Below are 19,012 nucleotides of genomic sequence, written 5' to 3' on the forward strand. Positions count from 1 at the left end.
CAGGGCATGAGGTCGGGTGTCCACCTCGTGTCCTGGAGCCCTTGGCCGGGCCCACGCGGCACCCATGCCTGCCTCTCCCCTTGGTCCCTTGGCCAGCCCTAACCCTCCAGCTTCCACTCACCCTCCCTCAGCTCACCCACCGGCGCCCACTTCCTCCCCACTCTCTGACCTTGGGCTTCCCTACGCCCTTCTCATTCTTTGCCAGCCGTCCTCCCTCTCCCCAGATGGAAAGTTTTCTGGGGGCAGCAGAAGCGAAGCCTGGAGTCATTATCACATGTACTCGAAATAACCCAGAAAGCTGCTGGGCCCATATTAGGACATGAGTCCCGTGGAAAGCCGAGCGAATGTACAGTTTTTGATAGGCAAATGGGACTGCCCAAGTCTTCCCACCTTCCCCTCCAGCCTTACAGTCCAGGGCCTTGGTGGCTGCTTTCGTCAGTTTTCAGGGCAGGCAGTAGGGGCGGCCTCCTCTAGACATTTCTGAGCTTCCCCAGGCTCTTTGGGGAGCACAGTGGGAGGGCTGGTCAGTGCTGCCAGTCTCTCTGCCATCACCAGCCCCAAAGGCACGATTCCTAGTTACCATATCCTGGTTAGAGAAGTGTTTAGCAATGGCGATGATGATAACAATGATCACAATGATGACTGGCACCACATTTTCCACATAGAAATGTGTAGACACTTTGCTAAGAGCTTTACCCTCATCGCTTCCCCAAACCCTCACCACAGCCCCCTGCGACAGGCACGATCATCGCGTGCATTTTATAGACAAGGAAATTGAACCTCAGAGAGGCCAGATCACATGCCCATCGGTACCTACCAGACTTCAGAACTTGCAGCCGGATCCAAGCTCTCTGTGGCCAGGCCACAGGGCCTCTGGGCAGAGCAGTGGGGACCGGCAGCCGCCTGGCTCCTGGTTTGATCCCAGCTGACTATTCTTTTTGTGCGCAAACACACCGCACCCTGGTGCTGTCGGAGGACCTGTGTTCAGGCACCATATCTCTGCACTGCTGGCCTCTTCACTGCACCAAGAAGACAAGATTTGCCTCCTCTCAGGGGCTGGGAGCTGCCTCTGGTGGCTTCTGTGGGCCTTTGAACCCCGGAGGTGCCTGTTCCAGGCCTATGGGGATCCCCCATGCTCTTTGTGTGCAGTTTTTGCTTGGAACGTTGAAGTGCCCAGTTCCTCTATTCCCATACCCTGCTGCCTCTTCTCTCACTGTGCCAGGCTCTGGGACCCACGGGCTTCAGGATTGGGCAGTACCTGAGGGCATGGCCCAGCTCCCTGGTTGAATTGAGTCATGCATCTGCTCACCTGAGCCCCCATTCCCCATGCCCTACAGGTGGCCAGCCTCTCCTCGTGCTCCAGGTGGACCTGAGTGTCCCTTAGAAACTTATTCGGTGCCACCTTCCCCACAGCGCTGCTTCTTAGGGATCCCTTCTCCCAAGCACTCAGATTCTAAATGCATGGCGTGTGCAGCCTTAGGCCATCACCTTGAATTTCAGGGTCCCTTGTCTTGGGCTACCATTCTCCACAGTGCGTGGGCAGGTTGCAGCTTTTCAGGTCTAAAGGGAAGGCAGTGGGGTACCGTCAAAAGAATGAGGGCTTTTGATTCAAATAGAAGAGAAACAGCCTTACTGTTCTTAGGAGCTGTGCCTTGCTGGCAGACCTCCCTTCTCCGAACCTCAGGCTCTCCACTTACAAGAAAGGGGCAGGGGGCCGGGCGCAGTGGCTCACGCCTGTAATCCCAGCACTTAGGGAGCCGGAAGCGGGCAGATTGCTTGAGGTCAGGAGTTCGAGACTAGTCTGGCCAACATGGTTGGAAACTCCACCTCCACTAAAAGTAAAAAAAAATTAGCCAGGTGTGGTGGCGAGTGCCTGTAATCCCAGTTACTCGGGAGGCTGAGGCACAACAATTGCTTGAACCCGGAAAGCAGAGGTTGCAGTGAGCCGAGATCACACCAAGGAATTTGATGGCTTTATCAGAAATACCAAATGCACAAATGCACTCCAGCCTGGGCAACAGAGCAAGAGAGACCCTGTCTTAAAAAAAAAAAAAGAAAAAGAGGCAGTAATTCCTCTTGTGGGCAAGGTTCTGCAGAATGATTTGGCTCCTGCAGGTTAAGTGCCCAGTCATAGGTGTGGGATAGAGCAGGCTCCTATGGATGCCAGTGGAGACGTCGTGGGCCTGGGTCTGCTGCCCACTCCGCAGTGGGTCAGGACTCCGGCAGGGTCTCCTGGGCTAAGGCATGGAGGTGACTGTGTCCCAAGGCACTGGCAGCTCTGCCCAGCCTGTTCCTTTCCCACCCTCTGGCCCTCAGCGACTTTGGCTGCATGTGCCTCTGGCAGGGCAGAAGCAGAAGTGGGGGCCTAGTGGCCTTCCAATTTGGGGTTCTTGGAGAAGGGGCCTGGCGTGCCCTCCTTGGGGAGCAGGTGGACAGACTGGATGTTTTATGGAGTCTGGGGGAGTCCTGCGGCAGCTGTATCTGTTAAATGCCAAGAAGCCAAGTTGGTTTAATATGATTGTAGCTGCTGCTTTGATAAATCAAAATAATTAAAAATAATAAATTTGATTCCTCAACCAACAGGCTGTGTGTGGGCACAGGGCCTGGGCTGCCGAGTCAGGGCCGAGGAGGTGGGAGCGGGCACGGGGACACAGGAAGGCCTGTCTTGTGGGATCCTAAATGGGGAGTGGACGGCAACAGGGCGGAAGGGGAGACTGTGAACCAGTAGGGAGAGGAACATCTCTCACTTAGCAGAGCCGAGCCCTGCTGTCCACAAGCCTGGGCTGGGGCCCCAGCTGGGCCTGCCCCTGGCCCTGTGGCATTGGGCCAGCCTCAGTTTCCTCATCTGTCAAATGGGAAGGCAGTTCCACCCACCTCCCAGGGATGTGTGAAGTCAGGCTTTGCTGAGTGTGTCTGCCCAGTGTTGGATGGGCCTCCGTAGCCCCCTCGGCCCGTCCCTGCACCCCCTTTGGTCGCTGAGGCGACCAGGCGTGCTCGCAGCGGCTGCACAGCCTTGAAGGCCCACCAGCCTGCCCGGCCTCTTCCTCCCACTGATGGCTGTTGTCCTGACACAGGATTGTTCCGTTTATAAGGATGTCCTCCGGTGCAGGACGTCTCTATTCATAGCTCCCTTCGGCTTCCAGAGTTGGGTCAGGAAGCCCCATGCCACGCCCTGGGACCGAGTTCAGGGTGCCGGCAGCTCTGACATCGGTGGGGGGGAATTGGCAAGGGTTTTCTACCTCCGCCCCCGTCCCCTGCCCCCTGCCCCCCATCCATGTCCTCAGGAGCCGTATTTGGTGTCTGATCCCAAAGTGTCTGAGCAGCTGGAAATCTGAACTGGTTGGAGGGGGCAGGGGCTGGCGAGGAGGGAGGGACAGGGTGTCTGTCTCTTTAAATGCACTTTGTGTCAGTGCGATAAGGAATTTGATGGCTTTATCAGAAATACCAAAGCTTTATTTAGCAGGGTGAGGCTCACACCACTCAGCTCCACACAACCTGCTGATAAATAGCAAAAAAGAAAAGAAAAAAAAAAAAAAAAACCTCCAACAACTCACCAACACCCCAGCACGGCAAGGCAGGAAAGATGCATCGGACAGAAAGGCAGAGAAGCGAAGTGGGAAGTTTGGGGAACTGGGGAGCTGCAGAGGGTGGGGGTGGGGTGAGTGGGTTCCGTGGGAACTGCAGGGGCATTTTGGAAAGTGCTGATAGGCAGGCGTTTGTAGATTTTTCTGTCGTTAGGTAAAAATACTATAATGATTTTGATTCTTCCAGAGAAAGGGCTTGTTAAGGAGACACGCCCTCCCCAGTGTCCTCGCTGGCCGTCTGTCCCTCCTGCTCCTGTCCCTCCAGCAGCCCAGCCCATCGGAGTCTCTCTAGGGGAGCCCTGAGGCCCAGCCCTCTGCTAGGTCTGTGCCCCGCCTGGCTGTGCTGATGAAGGCAGGGGCAGCCTTGAGATGGGGGAGAAGTTTGACCGAACGTAAAAGAGACTGCCGGGGAGAGAGAGCCGCCTGTCATTGCAACTCCAAGAAAGGGGCCCCCACTCCGTACAATGTGGCTAAGGAAGCTGGAGAGGGGAAGGCTTGAGAAAGCCTTTGGAGGATGGACTGACTCCATGCTCAGAGCCGGGTCTCAGCCCAGGGCGGTGGCCTGGCCCTGCCTACTAGTGGCATTCCAGGACTTTCTGTGCTACCTGCCACTGGGCAGCTCTTGGGGAGCCCCTCCATCCTGGCCAGTCTAGATTTATTGTGCTGTCTAGAGGGTCAGCAGAACAGCAGGGTGCCGCTTCCGCCTGTTCTTCCTCTTCTTACTCTCTGCACCGGGGCATTCGTTCTCCTGCTCTCGCTTGGGGAGCCCCTTCCCTTGGGTCTGGCTTTACGCTCAGCACAGGGGCTCAAGTGCAGCCACCCTCAGTATCCCCCCGGATGGTCCATACGTCTCCCTCTGCCCACTGCTCCCCATGAATCTTTTGATGTGAGCAAGCCAGATTTAAGCCGGGGTCCCCATCCATGCCTCTCTGCCTGTGCCTCTTCTAGCTGGCTTGTGCATGTGACTTCCTCTGGAAATGGAGGCAGGTATCAGCACTCCGGGTCTACCCGAGAGCCATGTGGATGGGGAGCGGATTGGGTGCTGTGGGGTGTGGATTGGGTGCTGTGGGATGGGGATTGGGTGCTGTGGGGTGGGGATTGGGTGCTGTGGGTGTGGATTGGGTGCTGTGGGGAGCGGATTGGGTGCTGTGGTGTGTGGGTTGGGTGCTGTGGGGTGTGGATTGGGTGCTGTGGGGAGCGGATTGGATGCTGTGGGTGTGGATTGGGTGCTGTGGGGTGGGGATTGGGTGCTGTGGGGTGGGGATTGGGTGCTGTGGGGTGGGGATTGGGTGCTGTGGGGAGCGGATTGGGTGCTGTGGGGAGTGGATTGGGTGCTGTGGGGTGCAGATTGGATGCTGTGGGGTGTGGATTGGGTGCTGTGGGGTGTGGATTGGGTGCTGTGGGGTGGGGATTGGGTGCTGTGGGTGGGGATTGGGTGCTGTGGGGAGTGGATTGGGTGCTGTGGGGGAGCGGATTGGGTGCTGTGGGGAGCGTATTGGGTGCTGCAGGGAGCGGATTGGGTGCTGAGGGGAGCGGATTGGGTGCTGTGGGGAGCGGATTGGGTGCTGTGGGGTGCAGATTGGGTGCTGTGGGGTGTGGATTGGGTGCTGTGGGGTGGGGATTGGGTGCTGTGGGTGTGGATTGGGTGCTGTGGGGAGTGGATTGGGTGCTCTGGGGTGGGGATTGGGTGCTGTGGGGAGCGGATTGGGTGCTGTGGGGAGCGGATTGGGTGCTGTGGGGAGCGGATTGGGTGCTGTGGGGAGTGGATTGGGTGCTGTGGGGTGGGGATTGGGTGCTCTGGGGTGTGGATTGGGTGCTGCGGGGAACGGATTGGGTGCTGTGGGGAGTGGATTGGGTGCTGTGGGGTGGGGATTGGGTGCTCTGGGGTGTGGATTGGGTGCTGCGGGGAGCGGATTGGGTGCTGTGGGGAGTGGATTGGGTGCTGTGGGGAGCGGATTGGATGCTGTGGGTGTGGATTGGGTGCTGTGGGGAGCAGATTGGGTGCTCTGGGGTGTGGATTGGGTGCTGCGGGGAGCGGATTGGGTGCTGTGGGGAGCGGATTGGGTGCTGTGGGGAGTGGATTGGGTGCTGTGGGGAGCGGATTGGATGCTGTGGGTGTGGATTGGGTGCTGTGGGGAGCGGATTGGGTGCTGCGGGGAGCAGATTGGGTGCTGTGGGGAGCGGATTGGGTGCTCTGGGGTGTGGATTGGGTGCTGTGGGGAGCGGATTGGGTGCTGTGGGGAGCGGATTGGGTGCTGTGGGGTGCAGATTGGGTGCTGTGGGGTGTGGATTGGGTGCTGTGGGGGGCGGATTGGGTGCTGTGGGGTGTGGATTGGGTGCTGTGGGGAGTGGAGGAGGCATCTCTGCTGCCTCTCTCTGCCCGGCTGCTCCCAGGCTCCTTGTCCCTTCCTAATGGCACGATCCAACAGAGCCAAGGGCTTGGGGTTCTCACCGCAGATCCTGCCTAGCGCGGGTACAGGACTGCTTCTACCATCGTAGACAGTCACCAAGAGGTGACTCACAGAGTTGGTTGAGGAAGAGAGGTTTCTGCCCACATAGTTGTCCCCAAACATGGCCGAGAGGCCAAAGCTTGCCAAGGCCCACACGCCGACCCCTCAAACAGGATGGAGGTTGCTGAGTCCAGAGGATGCTTCTGGGGCAGTTATGCGGAGCCCAGAGTTGGGCCAACCGGAGGCCAGGGTGGGCTGACTCGGAGAGTAACTCTGAACTGGACACCTAGTCCCTGGAGCCGAGGAAAGGTGGAGCCCGCGTGCTCCCTAAAGTCAGCTAACAGAAGGAAGGGAACCTGGACCAAGGTTAGGCCCGCGGCTGAGCGGCGGCAGGTGGGTCTCGTAGGAATTCCTCGGCTTTGGATGCTGGAGCAACAGGACTGGCATGGCTGCTTGGGGAGGGCCAATGCTGGGCTGGGCGGAGACAAGGCAGCTCGGAGGAGAGGGTGGGGGCTGGGCTGGCCAGGGAAGGGGCAGAGGGTGGAGGAAACTGCAGAAAGGCCGAGGCCCGGAGACAGACAGGAGGAATAAATGGAAGTGACAGGGTCAGGCCAGACCTTTGTCCTGCAGCCTGATTAGAGAGTCTGCCCTGGATTTCTGAAACTTTGGGATGTTGTCGGACAAACTGGAGCTTAATTCTGTCAGAGCGCTGGGGAGATTAGAATTGACATCCTGGGAGCACATTCCTGGCTGGGCAGAAATCCAGCCCCCGCGGGGAAAAACCTGTGAAAGCATGGCCAGCCCAATGGTGGTGGCGGGGGGTGCCCGTCAGCACCAGTGGCCACTCCAGCCTCGTGGGCTGGAGCCAGGAGCACTGGGAGGGCCGGTCGTTGGAAGGCTCTGGCGTAGTGGAAGGCGTGGAGGCTCAGCAGAGCCACTGCCGAGTCTGAGTTCCAGTTCTGTGCCTCATCCTAGCTGTGCTGCCTCGGGCAGGGAGCTTAAGTTTCTTTCTTTCTTTCCTTTCTTTCCTTTCTTCCCTTTCTTTCTTTCCTTCTTTGAGATGGAGTCTTGTTCTGTTGCCCAGGCTGGAGTGCAGTGGCACGATCTCGGCTCACTGCAACCTCCACCTCCCAGGTTCAAGCGATTCTCCTGCCTCAGCCTCCTGAGTAGCGGGACTACTACAGGTGCGTGCCACCACACCGGCTAATTTTTGTATTTTTCATAGAGACGGGGTTTCACCATGTTGGCCAGGCTGGTCTCGAACTCGTGACCTCAGGTGATCCACCTGCCTCAGCCTCCCAAAATGCTGGGATTACAGGCGTGAGCCACCATGCCCGGCAAGAGCTTGTTTCTTAACCTTCATTTTCTTATCTGTAAAATGGGACAGTCTGCTTCTGGACCTACTGAATTTTCTTCTCCTTTGAAGTTGAAGGCGTAACCTTGGGAAGCCAAGAGGGATGGGTCAGACGGTGGTGGAGCTCCTGAGCCAGGGCCTGCTGGAAGACAGAGAAGGTTCCCCTTGCAGAGTTCCCTGGCACAGGGGCGGCCAGCAGTGCCAACCCGGCAGGGCTCTCTGGCTCAAGCATGTGAGAGGTGGCTGTCCCCACACCACGTGCGTCCTTTCCATCAGCCACCTGTCCTCATCAAGCCTGGAGAAGCCCAGCAGGGGACTTAGAGATGGCCTTGTCCCTCTGTAAGAGCTCCCAGGAAATCCTCACCCAAACGAAGAGAGCTGAGGGAAACAGATGGAGGCCTGCCTTCTGGGAGCCTCCAGTCCAAGATGGCTGGCCTTAGAACCAGAGAGGGGGTTAGAGGACTACAGTGAGGGCCAAGCGCCACAGCCCCAAACCAGGCTGTTTCCAGAAGAACAGGGTACCCCTCCCCACATCCCTCCTGACTCTAATGACTCTTAAATAGTGGTAAATATTTTGGCTAATGTAGGCTCTCATGGCAGAGAGCAAAGCTGTCTGCAGTTCAGGACCTACAAATTATTTATTAAAGATTTGAGATGCAGTGCAATTATGTGGAAAGAACCCAAAAAATTAAATAAATAAGTAACAAAATAAATAAATAACAGCCCCACTGGCCTCTTGAAGGCTTGGGAGCGGCACATGATTGCCGTCTTGATGAAATCCCCCTGGATGTAATGAGCTGATTTTCTGCTGTTAATATTGCATCTGCTGATGAAGGATTCGTTAGGATAATGGAACGAAGCTAAAATATAAATGACTCCCTGTCAAGAAGCAGCTTTTGTTTGTTGATCTCCTGACAGTTCCTGGGCCAAGGCAGGGGTTTATGTGTGTACATGCATTCTGGAACAGGCAGGAGGGCGGAGGCAGGAGCTTGAGGGGGCTGCCCCACGAGCCTGGCTCCCTGGTTATTCCAGGCTTTCCCTTCGAGGTGGGACTCCTCGACCTTGGGAAGCCCTGGAGCCCTGTGGGTGGGGAAGTCATCGACTCAGACCCATCCAGAGGGGCGCTTGTTGCACTAAGATGCTGAGCGGCAGCAAAAGTTATCTGGGGAGCATGGTGGAGAGATGGATTGGCTGGGCCGTGTGTATTGGGATCCGCACAGGAGAAGCAGTGTGTGTGTGCCGGGAAGGGCAGCCCGCGGGGGTGCAGAATCACAGGCACTTGAGCGGGGGGTCCTAAGGGAAGGTCCCTTCACTGCAACCATCCTAGCCTTTCTGCCTCGTCCTCTCCCTCAGTGATCACACAGCACATCTTGTGGAGGCCTGGGAGCCCCTCCTCGGATGGTGGATTCTCAAGCAGAGGGGGAAAGAGGGCCCATTTGAAGTCACCGTGTCTCACCTACCCACCCCGCTGGCTTGGCTTCCCCAGCACCTGCCCTGAGCTGCCACATGGGGACAAATTCCTTCTCTCCCTAGCAGTTGCTTTTTTAAAAAAGCGATATCATTTTATTTTACTTTATGGTGGTAAAATGCACACACCGTAAAATTTACCATTGTAACCATTTTATTTTATTTTATTTTATTTTATTTATGTATTTATTTGAGACAGAGTCTCACTCTTGTCTTCCAGGCTGGAGTGCAATGACGCGATTGTGGCTCACTGCAACTTCCACCTCCTAGGTTCAAGTGATTTTCCTGCCTCAGCCTCCCGAGTAGCTGGGATTACAGGCGCCCGCCACCATGCCCGGCTACTTTTTGTATTTTTAGTAGAGACGGGGTTTCATCATGTTGGCCAGACTGGTCTCCAACTCCTGACCTCAAGTGATCTGCCTGCCTTGGCCTCCCGAAGTGCTGGGATTACAGGCATGAACCACCATGCCCGGCCTGTAACCACTTTAAAGTATACAAATCAGTGGCGTCAAGTACATTTGCAGAGTTGCACAACTATTAAGCTAGTTCCAGAACTTTTTCATCACTCCAGACAGAAACCCTGAACCCCTTAGCAGTCCCTCCCCACTGTCCCCTTCCCCCAGTCCCTGGCAACCACTGCTTTCTGTCTCTATGGATTTGCCTGTTCCGGATATTCCATATTAATGGAATCATACAACTTGTGGCCTATTGTGTCTGTCTGGCTCCTTTCTCGTTCAACATTTCCAGGTGTATCCACATTGTAGCCCATATCAGAACTTCACTCCTTTTTTATAGCTGAATAATATTCAATAGTATGGACAGGCTCCATGTTGTATGTCCATTTCTCAGTCCATGGACACTTGAATTGTATCTACCATCTGACTACTGTGAATAGTGCTGCTATGAACATTCATGCGCAAGGTTTTGTTTGTTTTTCTTTTTTTTTTGAGTACCTGTTTTCCATTTTTTCTGGTATATGCCTGGGAATGGAATTGCACCATCTCTCCTAGCTTCTTAAAGGCAGGGACCCTGGAAACTAATAAGAGGTCATATTTATTGAGCACTTGCTATGTGCCACCTACTGTGCTAACCATTATTTCCGCGAGTCCTCAACAGCACAGGAATGGAAGCTCCCTGAGGGTTGAGTCTTTGGTTTGCCAATGTTCTCTAGGTCTAGGACAAGGATCTAATAGCATGTAGTAGGTGCTCAAGAAATACTGAATGAACTTCCTTTGAGCTAGGTACTCATGGGTCCCCACTTTTCAATGGAAGAAGCTGGGGCCTGGAGAGGTTAAGCAGCCTGCGTACCCAATTGCATGGCAGGAGGCAGCAGAGGCAGGATTCAAACTCAATTCTCACCAACTCGACTTTTGTATGCTGTCTTTTTCTTTTTTTTCCCCCCCAAGACGGAGTCTCGCTCTGTCGCCCAGGCTGGAGTGTAGTTGCACGATCTCAGCTCACTGCAACCTTTGCCTCCCAGGTTCAAATGATTCTCACGCCTCAGCCTCCCGAGTAGCTGGGATTACAGGCGTGCACCACCACACCCGGCTAATATTTGTATTTTTAGTAGAGACAGGGTTTCACCATATTGGCCAGGCTGGTTTCAAACTCCTGACCTCAGGTGATCTGCCCGCCTTGGCCTCCCAAAGTGCTGGGATTACGTGAGCTACTGCCCCCGGCCTTTTGTAAGCTTCTTGTTTTCTCTTCCTTGTGCCTGGCACAGCGTCACGCACACAGTGTGTGCTCAGTGAGTGCCTGATGATCTCGCTGTGGAGCAGGGACAAGAGAGATCTAGGGTCACTTGACCTGGCACAGGGGCTGGGGAAAGCCTGGAGCAGGTGTTGTCTTTCTGTGCATCTGTTGGCGACGTGCCTGTCTGTTGAGAGGAGGCACTGCCTACCACGCTGAGCCCTGAGCTGGCAGAGACTGGAGTGGGCACTGCTAAGCACCCTCCCAGCACCTGGGAAAATCTTCTTGCTGACTCCTTTGCCAGAACCACTCCTCATCTTGACCTTCAAGGCCCTTAGAGAAAAGGAGAGCAAACTAGGCCACCAACTTGGACCCTTCCTCCTGGGGAGACTAGGGGTCCTGCCCAAGAAGATCGGGCAGGGCCACTGGGAAATGGAGGCGTTGCTTCCTCCTAAGGGGGTCTCAGGAGGGGTGGGGAGGCCAGCTTTTCTCCTGGAGCCTTGAGAGAGTCAGGCAGGGCCTCGAATTCACCATTGAAGTCCCTGGCCAGGCATGGGGACCACATAGGGCAACATCCCATGAAGGACTTGAGGCCCTGACTGGGGAAGGTCCAAGACAGGCAAAGGTGGGCTGGAAGCTGGTGCTGAGCCAGCCTCAGGGTGGAGAGTCAAGTTGAGGTCTCCTGCTTTTTAAAAATTACTATGATTAAAAACACTTCTTAAGCCAGGTCTTGGGAGAGCAAGGTGGGAAAACCCATTTCCTGTCCCCAAAGGACGAGGGCCCTTCCTCTTGACCCTATGTAGACTTTTCAGGTTTCTGGCCCAATTCCAACCAAGACTGTGCCTGGAAAGAGCCCAGAGCCAATCCGGAGGCCTGCTCCGACTCCAGGGTCTGGACAGCCACCCCCACTGCCCCTCCCTGGTCCGGGGCCCAGGCTCCTTTCCCGAGGCCTCTGTCTCGATCGGGCACCTGCTGGCCTGTGCGGGCCGTCGGCCCCCTCATTGTCCTGCTAACTGCTGTGTAAAAGTTCCGGGCTTCCTCTGACCTTTCCGTTTTGCCTGGTTATGCCATGGGATCCCCCTGGTGCGCATCCCCCTGCGGCACTGCCCGGGGCACTGCTCAGCCCCTGCCTGGGGCCTTTCTCTCCCCAGCCGTCCTCCGGGCAGCACTTTGATTCGCTTTCTTTTCTCCTCTCTTTCTCTCTCTCCCTCTCTCTCTCTCCCCCTCTCCCACTCTCTCTTTCTTTTTCACTCTTTTAACATGCTTTTCCTAAAAAGTTTTTTAATCAATCAAATTTGAGGCAGAAAATAGGTTTTGTCACGCCTGGTCCCGGGGTAGTGTGACTCTCACTCAGGCTCCTGACAGCTCCTCAATACAGGAAGGAGGCCAAACAGAATATTTCTCCGGGAAAGTGCCCGTTTCCATGACGCTGCCCCTGTTGTCTATGCCGCCCCCCTCCTCACACTGCCGGGCTGACATGGCCCCAGCCCCTGTGAAAGGGCTGGCCAGGGAGAGGCTGTTCGTGAGGATGGGGCTGGGGGCAGGGGGAAGGAGACGCAGTGGAGTGCGGGGGCGGATGGGCAGCCCGACAGCTGCCCCAAGCCCCCATGGCCCCGGGAGGCCTGGGGAGCAGGTAGGAGTGCTGGCCGAGGAGCCTGGCCTGGTGCTTCATAAATATGGAGCTGGGCAGCTGTGGGTGAGAGGCTCCAAAGCCAAGTCCTGGACCAGCAGCGGCTCCAGCAAGAGGGAACTGCAGATGGAGGAGGCCCCTTCAGGTCCTGGTACGCTGGTCCCTGCCACTTCTCCACCTGTCACTCTCCCCCGTCCCATCTCTCGTGGCATTCCCTCCGTCCCTCACCCATGGCTGCCCCCTGTCCTCCATCCCTTGCTTCCTTCCTGCCCTCCCCCGACCCTGGCACCCCTTGTGCCGGAGGAGCCTCTGGTCCTCCCAGCGCCCAGCCCACCAGGCCCCACTCCGAGCCGCCTGCAGGCCCCCAGGTCTTCCCTCTCCAGCCCACCTTCCCTCTTCCTCTTCCCCTCTGTCTTTCACTCTCTCCTCTCCTCCTCTTCTCACTCTCTTTTATAATTAATGATTAGTTTTAATTGGTTTGCTTAGGCAGCCTGACAGCAAATTAACAGAAGCCAGCCCAGGGCTGCCGGGCTCAGTGAGAGACCACTGTGCTTCAGAACCGGCCAGGAGAAGGGCTGGATGAGGCTGCCTCCAGGCTCACTCTCACAGCAGGCCCCAGGGATGAGATGGAGGGAGTGCCAGGCCTCACCTGGGCAGGTGCAGCAGCCAATAGGAAGAAGGCACCAGGCTCTTTGCACACATAAGGGCTCACGTTTGCCAACTTTTCTCTGTACTTTTGTTTTTCTTTTCCTCCTCCTCACATCCCTTCTGTGCTCTTCTTCTTACCCAAGACATTGCTGGTGTCTTCAGAGATTAAGGGTGGGTAAAAGGTGGGTAGGGCCACTGCCCTTAGTTTAGGGCAGGGTTTGCTTTTGGTATCACTCATCCTTACTTATGCAATGGGATGGTGGGATGGGCAGCCTGATGCCTCTGGGGCCAAGATCCTGCTTTTTCACATGGACAGGAGGAAGGAGGTCAGAAGGCTGTTGTCACTTTTAGCTCAGCTACCAACCAACCATCAGCCCCATAGCCTGGAAGCTCCAGGACCCAGTTCTGTTTCTGATTTGCCATCTACCTCTGGACAGAACTCTGAACCTTTGGGTCCTCAGTTTTTTGGCCAGAGTACTTAAGATTAGGAACATTGGATGGATGGATGGACAGATGGACAGACGGCTGGCAAAGAATGGGTGTGTTGGCATTTCTTAGGCACTTTCTGCCATGATCTCTGAGCACATGGCTTTTCTTTCTTAGCCTGGAAGGGTTCACTTCACTTCAGCCCCGCTGAGTGTAGGGCCCCTGCTGTCCTCTGGGTCTTCCCAGTACTGTGCCTCTCCCCCGGCCTTGGAGAATCCTTCCTTAACTACGTCAGCTACCAGGTCCCAGATGTGCTGGCCACTCACTCATATGGGCCACTCACAAAGCAGACAGTGGGGACAGTGAGAGGCAGAGAGACAAGAAAAGATGCCCAGAGAAGGAAGAAGAGACCAAGATGAACTCTCAGCTACTTCTTAGGCCCCCACTGGGGTCCCAGTATCCCAGGGTCCCAGATCCCACCCAGGGACAGCTTCCCTGCTCCCATCAGCCAGGACACCTGCCCTGGGCAGGTGGGGTACAGGACCCCGTGCATGTCCTGGTCCCTGTACGTACACATCTCTGGCCCTCCCCTCCCTCCTCCACCCCCGACCAACTCCTGGAAAGTTTCCTCCCGGATTGTTCTGTGTGATCAGATCTGCAAGTTGCTCTCTAAGCTTCTTGTCACATTTTGACTTAATGAAGTGCAACTGCTGAGGGATTTGGGTTCAGCACTCCGGTCTCCCGCGCTCCCTTGTTGTCAGAAAACAGGGGTGGTTGGGGACGGCAACACCGCGCTGCAAGTCGTTATCATTCCGGTCAGTCTGTTTAACACAAAATTAAACAAAGAACTAATTAGTGCCTCATGAATTAATAAATGCACAGTTACCAGGGAGGATGGGAGGGGAGAGAAAGGTGGTGGAAGGGAGATACGAGAGTTGTGGAGTTGGGGGGCTTTGGGGGTCCACAGGAGGCTGGCCAGGGCACCTTGAGAGATCTCAGACAGGAGTGTGTGGGACGGACGGGACAGTGAAGATGACACCCCAGCCAGGGCCCTGGGCTGACCGGCCAGGACTCGAGCTCTGATGGCTAAGCCCACCTGGTGCCTTGCAGTGGAGGCCTGGGGGTCTCCATCCCCGGACCCTGTGACCCTCCCTGCCGGCCTCCTCCTCCATCCTCTCCTCTCCTGGCCAGCTCCTTCTCTTTTCCTTATTCCCCCTTTGCACAACTCCCCATCCTCTCTACCGCCCCCTGTCTCAGGGGTCCGCCCAGCTCTCTGCAGACCCCCCCGCCTCTCATCATCTGGATGAGATGGGCATCAGAGGCCCGTGGGGCAGCACTTCCTAACCACAAACCCACCGGGCTCTCAGCCCTCCCAGAGCCCTGTATCTGGCAGGGTAGGCTCCGCCCCAGTGGGCACCCTCTGCCCAGGCAGCCCAACACAAGCGGCGAAAGCTGGTGGAGAGCCGAGCCCTCCTTAAGAGGACGTGTCAAGTACAATTAGCATTATCTGTCTAAATATGTCCTGGGAACCGGAGAGCGGGCGGTGGGACTGGGTGGCATTCCGGGAGCCCTCAACAAGGTCACCTCATCTCCCACAATCCCCCCAATCTGATTTGGGGATTACATAGCCTAAGGAAATTGGTGTTATTCCTCTTGCATCATTGATAAGCCACAAATGAGGGAGAGGGGAGAAGAAAACGTAACAGACAGCCCTCCCCAAGCCTGGGTAGGGTTCTGAGGCCTGCAGGGGCAGGGCCTGGCTTGAGCAAGGGTTGGGGGGCCTGGCCAGCAGGCTGGTGGGGGGGCTCCCTGTGTTTTCTCTCCACATACACACAGGCTGCCCCTTTGAACCTGGCTCCCCAAACTCATTATCTGGGCAGGAGGGCCCCAGCCTGGCACGCTGGGCCAGGCCGCATGTTGGTTAAAGCCTCCACGTTGTCTGACCATCGTCCCTCTCCCTGCACGGTCTCTGGACATGGGCTGTGATGACTCATGGGTAGGACCCCGGGGTGGAAGGTGCTGCCGGCAGCCTGATCCTGGGGCATGGAGGCTTCCTGATGCCTTGGCCCCTGGCCCGCCCTTGCCCCTCTGTCACCAACTTGCTAGAGCGAACAGTTTGGCATCTGTCATTTTTATGTTCAGGGGCCCCGGGGAAGAGAGTAAAGGAGCAGTTGCTGCTGTATTCTGTCATGGTCCCCAGGCATCCCTGCTAGGCCGCTGCAGCTCCACGGGAGCGTGCAGGCCACTTCAGCACCCCCACTCCCGGCCTCCTCCACGGAGCAGTGTGCACGGCACGGCTGACTCTTCTCCGCCTGGCTAGGGAGGTCCTAAGGACCACATTGCCCCTGCAGTCAGTTCCTACCGCTTTCTGACGTTTTTGCAAACTGTGGCTGGCATATGCCTGAATGAGCCAAATCAGAGCCCACCCGGCATGCCTGAGTTTCTGGCCCTCTTCGCTGGCCCTGGAGCATCAGCCCCTCAGCCCATGTGGGGCAGGGAGCGCCTGGGTACTCAGGAGGGATGGAGGGTGTGCACTGGGGAGTCATGGGCTTGGAAAAGCTAACAGGGCTCCTCTCTCTGCCTCTCCAGGATGAAGTGACACCCCCAGCTACATCCGAGGAGGTTCCAGGACCTGCTACGAGGTAAGGCCTGAGCCCCTCCCTGAGCCTCGCATCCTCTCCCCCACTGGTGACCACTCACCTAATGCACGTGTCACCCTGGGCTGGCTTCAGTCCTGCTGAGCACCCAGGGGGAGATGAGAAGGTGGAGATGGGGAACTGCAGCCACCCCACCCATTCCGCCCTGATGGGAAAAGATGCCCTCCCGCCAGTAGGATCCCCTCGGTTTGGCTTTTAGGCTGGAAATGGTCTGGGGACATATGGATTGCAGACTTTGGGGAAGGAACGTGCTCAGGGCAGTGTGGGGCAGTGGGGCACCTGTGGTGGCTGGGCTCAGGTTACCCAGCCTGCGGTGCCCGCTCTCACAGTGCTGTTGCCTCCGTGGCGGTGGCCGGCTGTGCCTGGACGTGCTGCCCAAGCTCTGCCTCAAGAACCGCATGGACTCGAAGGCCCCAGAACCCCAGTCCTGCCTTCGCTCCTCGGAGGCTGTGCCACCCCTAGTGGCTTCCTCCATCCTCCCTAAGAGGCTGGCAGGGAGAAGGCCACGGCCGAGGCCAGGACAGGCTGCCATGTCCTGCCTTTCCTCAGGCACGGGGCTCCCCTGAAGTCCAAGCGTACGGGGCTGCCCCAGCCTGGCCCAGCCTTCACGGGCTGTGTCAGTCCCCGGGGTGGTGGCGCGAGAAACCGCGGGGCCACCGGGCCTCGGGCCCCAGGCAGTGCTGTGTCAGAGGTGACCGGTGGAACGCCAGTGTTATGTAAATAGCGGGGCCTGCCCGGCGGGCGAGCTGGCTGGCTGCAGCCATCCATCATCCCCGCTTGGCGGGGCGGGGGACAGACACGGCACCGTGCGCCTGGCTCCAAACCTGTTTGTTTTCCCTTTGTCTCTCGCGTTTCGGGCCCCGGCTGCGACCGACCGGCTCTGGGTTTTGTCCTACCGGCCCCCTTCCCCCCAGGAGGACGGAGAAGGGAGGAGATTCCCCGGCTCCCACCGCGGCATCCCTTTTGGACTTCAAAGGCTCCCCCAGCATTGTCTGCGCTGGCGGGCAGTGGCCCTGAAAACGTGATCAGAGGCGGCCCGGTGTAGGGCAGGCCCGGCCCGCGCCCTGCGCTCTCACTGGGGCCGGTGGATTCCTCCCTTTGCCGCCAGCACCACCCTGGTTACAGCTCCATCCCGGGTCCTCTCGGCCTTTCTCTCCCTGGTGCCCCTTCTTGCTCCCTTCTGGCCACTCCCGTCCTCCTCTTAAGCATGGCCTCACCCCTGTCTCATGGAGTTGAGAATTCTAGAATCTTCAGAGCTGCGAGCCTCCATGCCTTCACATGGTCCATGAGGATCTGAGTGCCGTGGAAGGCTCCTCAGGATGCCCCAAGCTGGGACCAGTTCCTGGATATTGGCTTCCCACGCCGTGCCTTGTTCTCTGTCCCTTCCTTTGCTCTACCCTCTGATCACGAGAACCTTGCTTCCTCTAGAAACCTCCGCCCATGAGGTCCTGACAGGGTAGATAACTCCGTCCCCAGGCAGCAGGGTGAAGCCAGCCATTCCGTGTCCTGAAATTCAGCCCCAAGTGCTTCCATTCTCTGGAGCAGGGCTTGGCAGATGGGCCACCTTTGACCCACAGTCTGCTTTTATAAATAAAGTTTTATTGGAACACAGCCATGCCTATTTATTCAGGTATTAGCTATGGCTGCTTTCACTCTATACTTGCAGAGAGAGTTGAATGGCTACAACAGAGACTGTTTAGCTCACAAAGCCTAAAAGGTTAATAATTTTCTCTCTGGCCCTTTAGGGAAAAAGTTTTCCGGCCCCTGCTCGAGAGGTTTTAGCTCCTGCACTTTAGGGGGCCTCGGAGTCTGACCCTATGGAGAAGGGTGGGCTCCTGATTCCAGGGAGCACCTTGGAAAAAAAAGCCCCACAGGTCGTGGACTGGCAGCCCTGGGTCTTCTATTTCTGTGTCAGGGCCCTGGGAAGCAGCATAACCTCTGAGCGCCAGTTTCTCTATTTGTAAACTGCTGTCTGCTTCCCAGGCTTGTGGCAAGGAGGAGCTGGGGTGCCTGGGAGAAGCTGTGAAGGCTGCGTTATCGGGAGCTGCTGAGGGGCAAGCAGGCTGAGGGGGTAGTCCAGGTCTGAGACTGGGCCTATAGGTGGTGGGTGGGAACCAGGCTGCAGTCTGGCTGAGAAGGCCCTGGAGGTTACACAGTGGGTGCTGGCTCTGTCTAGGACCAGGGACCAAGGCCGCCCTGGCCCGGTTCTACTGCTGTGGGCCAAGGTCGGACTCAGGCTCCAAGCCCGAGAGGAAAGGCTGGAAGGGAGTGGGCAAGGAGACGGGAGCTGCGCCCGCAGCCAGAAGTCTGCTGCAGAGTCTGCTGGGCCTCCTCTCGTGCTAGGTCTGCTGCCATCTCTCTTGCTGTCCTCTTTTTGAGGGCTCCTGGCCTTTTGTCCATCTCTCTTTCCCCTCCAGGCCTCCTCTCTGCATCCCTCCATTTCCTCTTCCTCCTTGCCTTCCCACCACCCATAGCACCCCCACAACTCCATGGCGCGCTCTCTCTCTCTCTCTCTCTCTGCCTCTCCCTCTCTCTCCTTTTCATCTACTCGGAAGGCTTTACTTTACTTCCTTGTCACCCTAATTGATTGCATTAACCTTTCAGCGTATTGGATTTCCCCGGCATCGTGCAGAGAGCCCTGTGCAATATGCTTATAATCTAACCCATAATGGACAGTTTGCAGTCAACAAGCCCCTTCTCTCATCGGCCCCATTGACATCTCTCTTGCCCAGGCCACTGTGGCCACTTCCCCCGCTGGCAGGGGTGGGGCAGTGGAATGGGGCTGGGAGGAGGCAGACACAAACCTGGACCCACCGATGGGGTTCTTGGCCTCCCTCTCCTCCCAGCACTGCCTCCAGCCTCGCATCTCCCTCTCCAAGCTCCCTGGCCCGGGTCATTGCCAGGCCTCTGGTCTTCGTGATTCCTCCTGGCTTGGCCTTCTGCCCTTGGGACTCTCTAACAAGTGACTGATGGGGCTGGCTTGGATTTTGTGGGTGAGTTCCCTGTTCCACCCAGATGCTTCTCAGAGCAAATCTTTCCTCCTTCACTAGCCCAGGAGGCTTTGGGGAACGATGATGGTGGCCACTTCAGGAGGCAGGTGGTGGATA

The 19,012-nt window shown here is 56.9% G+C and overlaps 1 protein-coding gene across 1 annotated transcript in view; it reads left to right on the forward strand.

Annotated features, from left to right (window-relative positions):
* The window catches only part of CASZ1 (castor zinc finger 1), a 122,001-nt gene that overhangs the window by 39,601 nt on the left and 63,388 nt on the right, over positions 1-19,012 (forward strand). The window contains exon 2 of the mRNA XM_034955196.3: positions 15,838-15,890. The gene's annotated coding sequence lies outside the window, so the exon portion shown is untranslated. The remainder of the gene's footprint in view (positions 1-15,837; positions 15,891-19,012) is intronic.

This window comes from Pan paniscus, chromosome 1 (genome assembly GCF_029289425.2).
Source record: "Pan paniscus chromosome 1, NHGRI_mPanPan1-v2.0_pri, whole genome shotgun sequence".
NCBI lineage: Eukaryota > Metazoa > Chordata > Mammalia > Primates > Hominidae > Pan > Pan paniscus.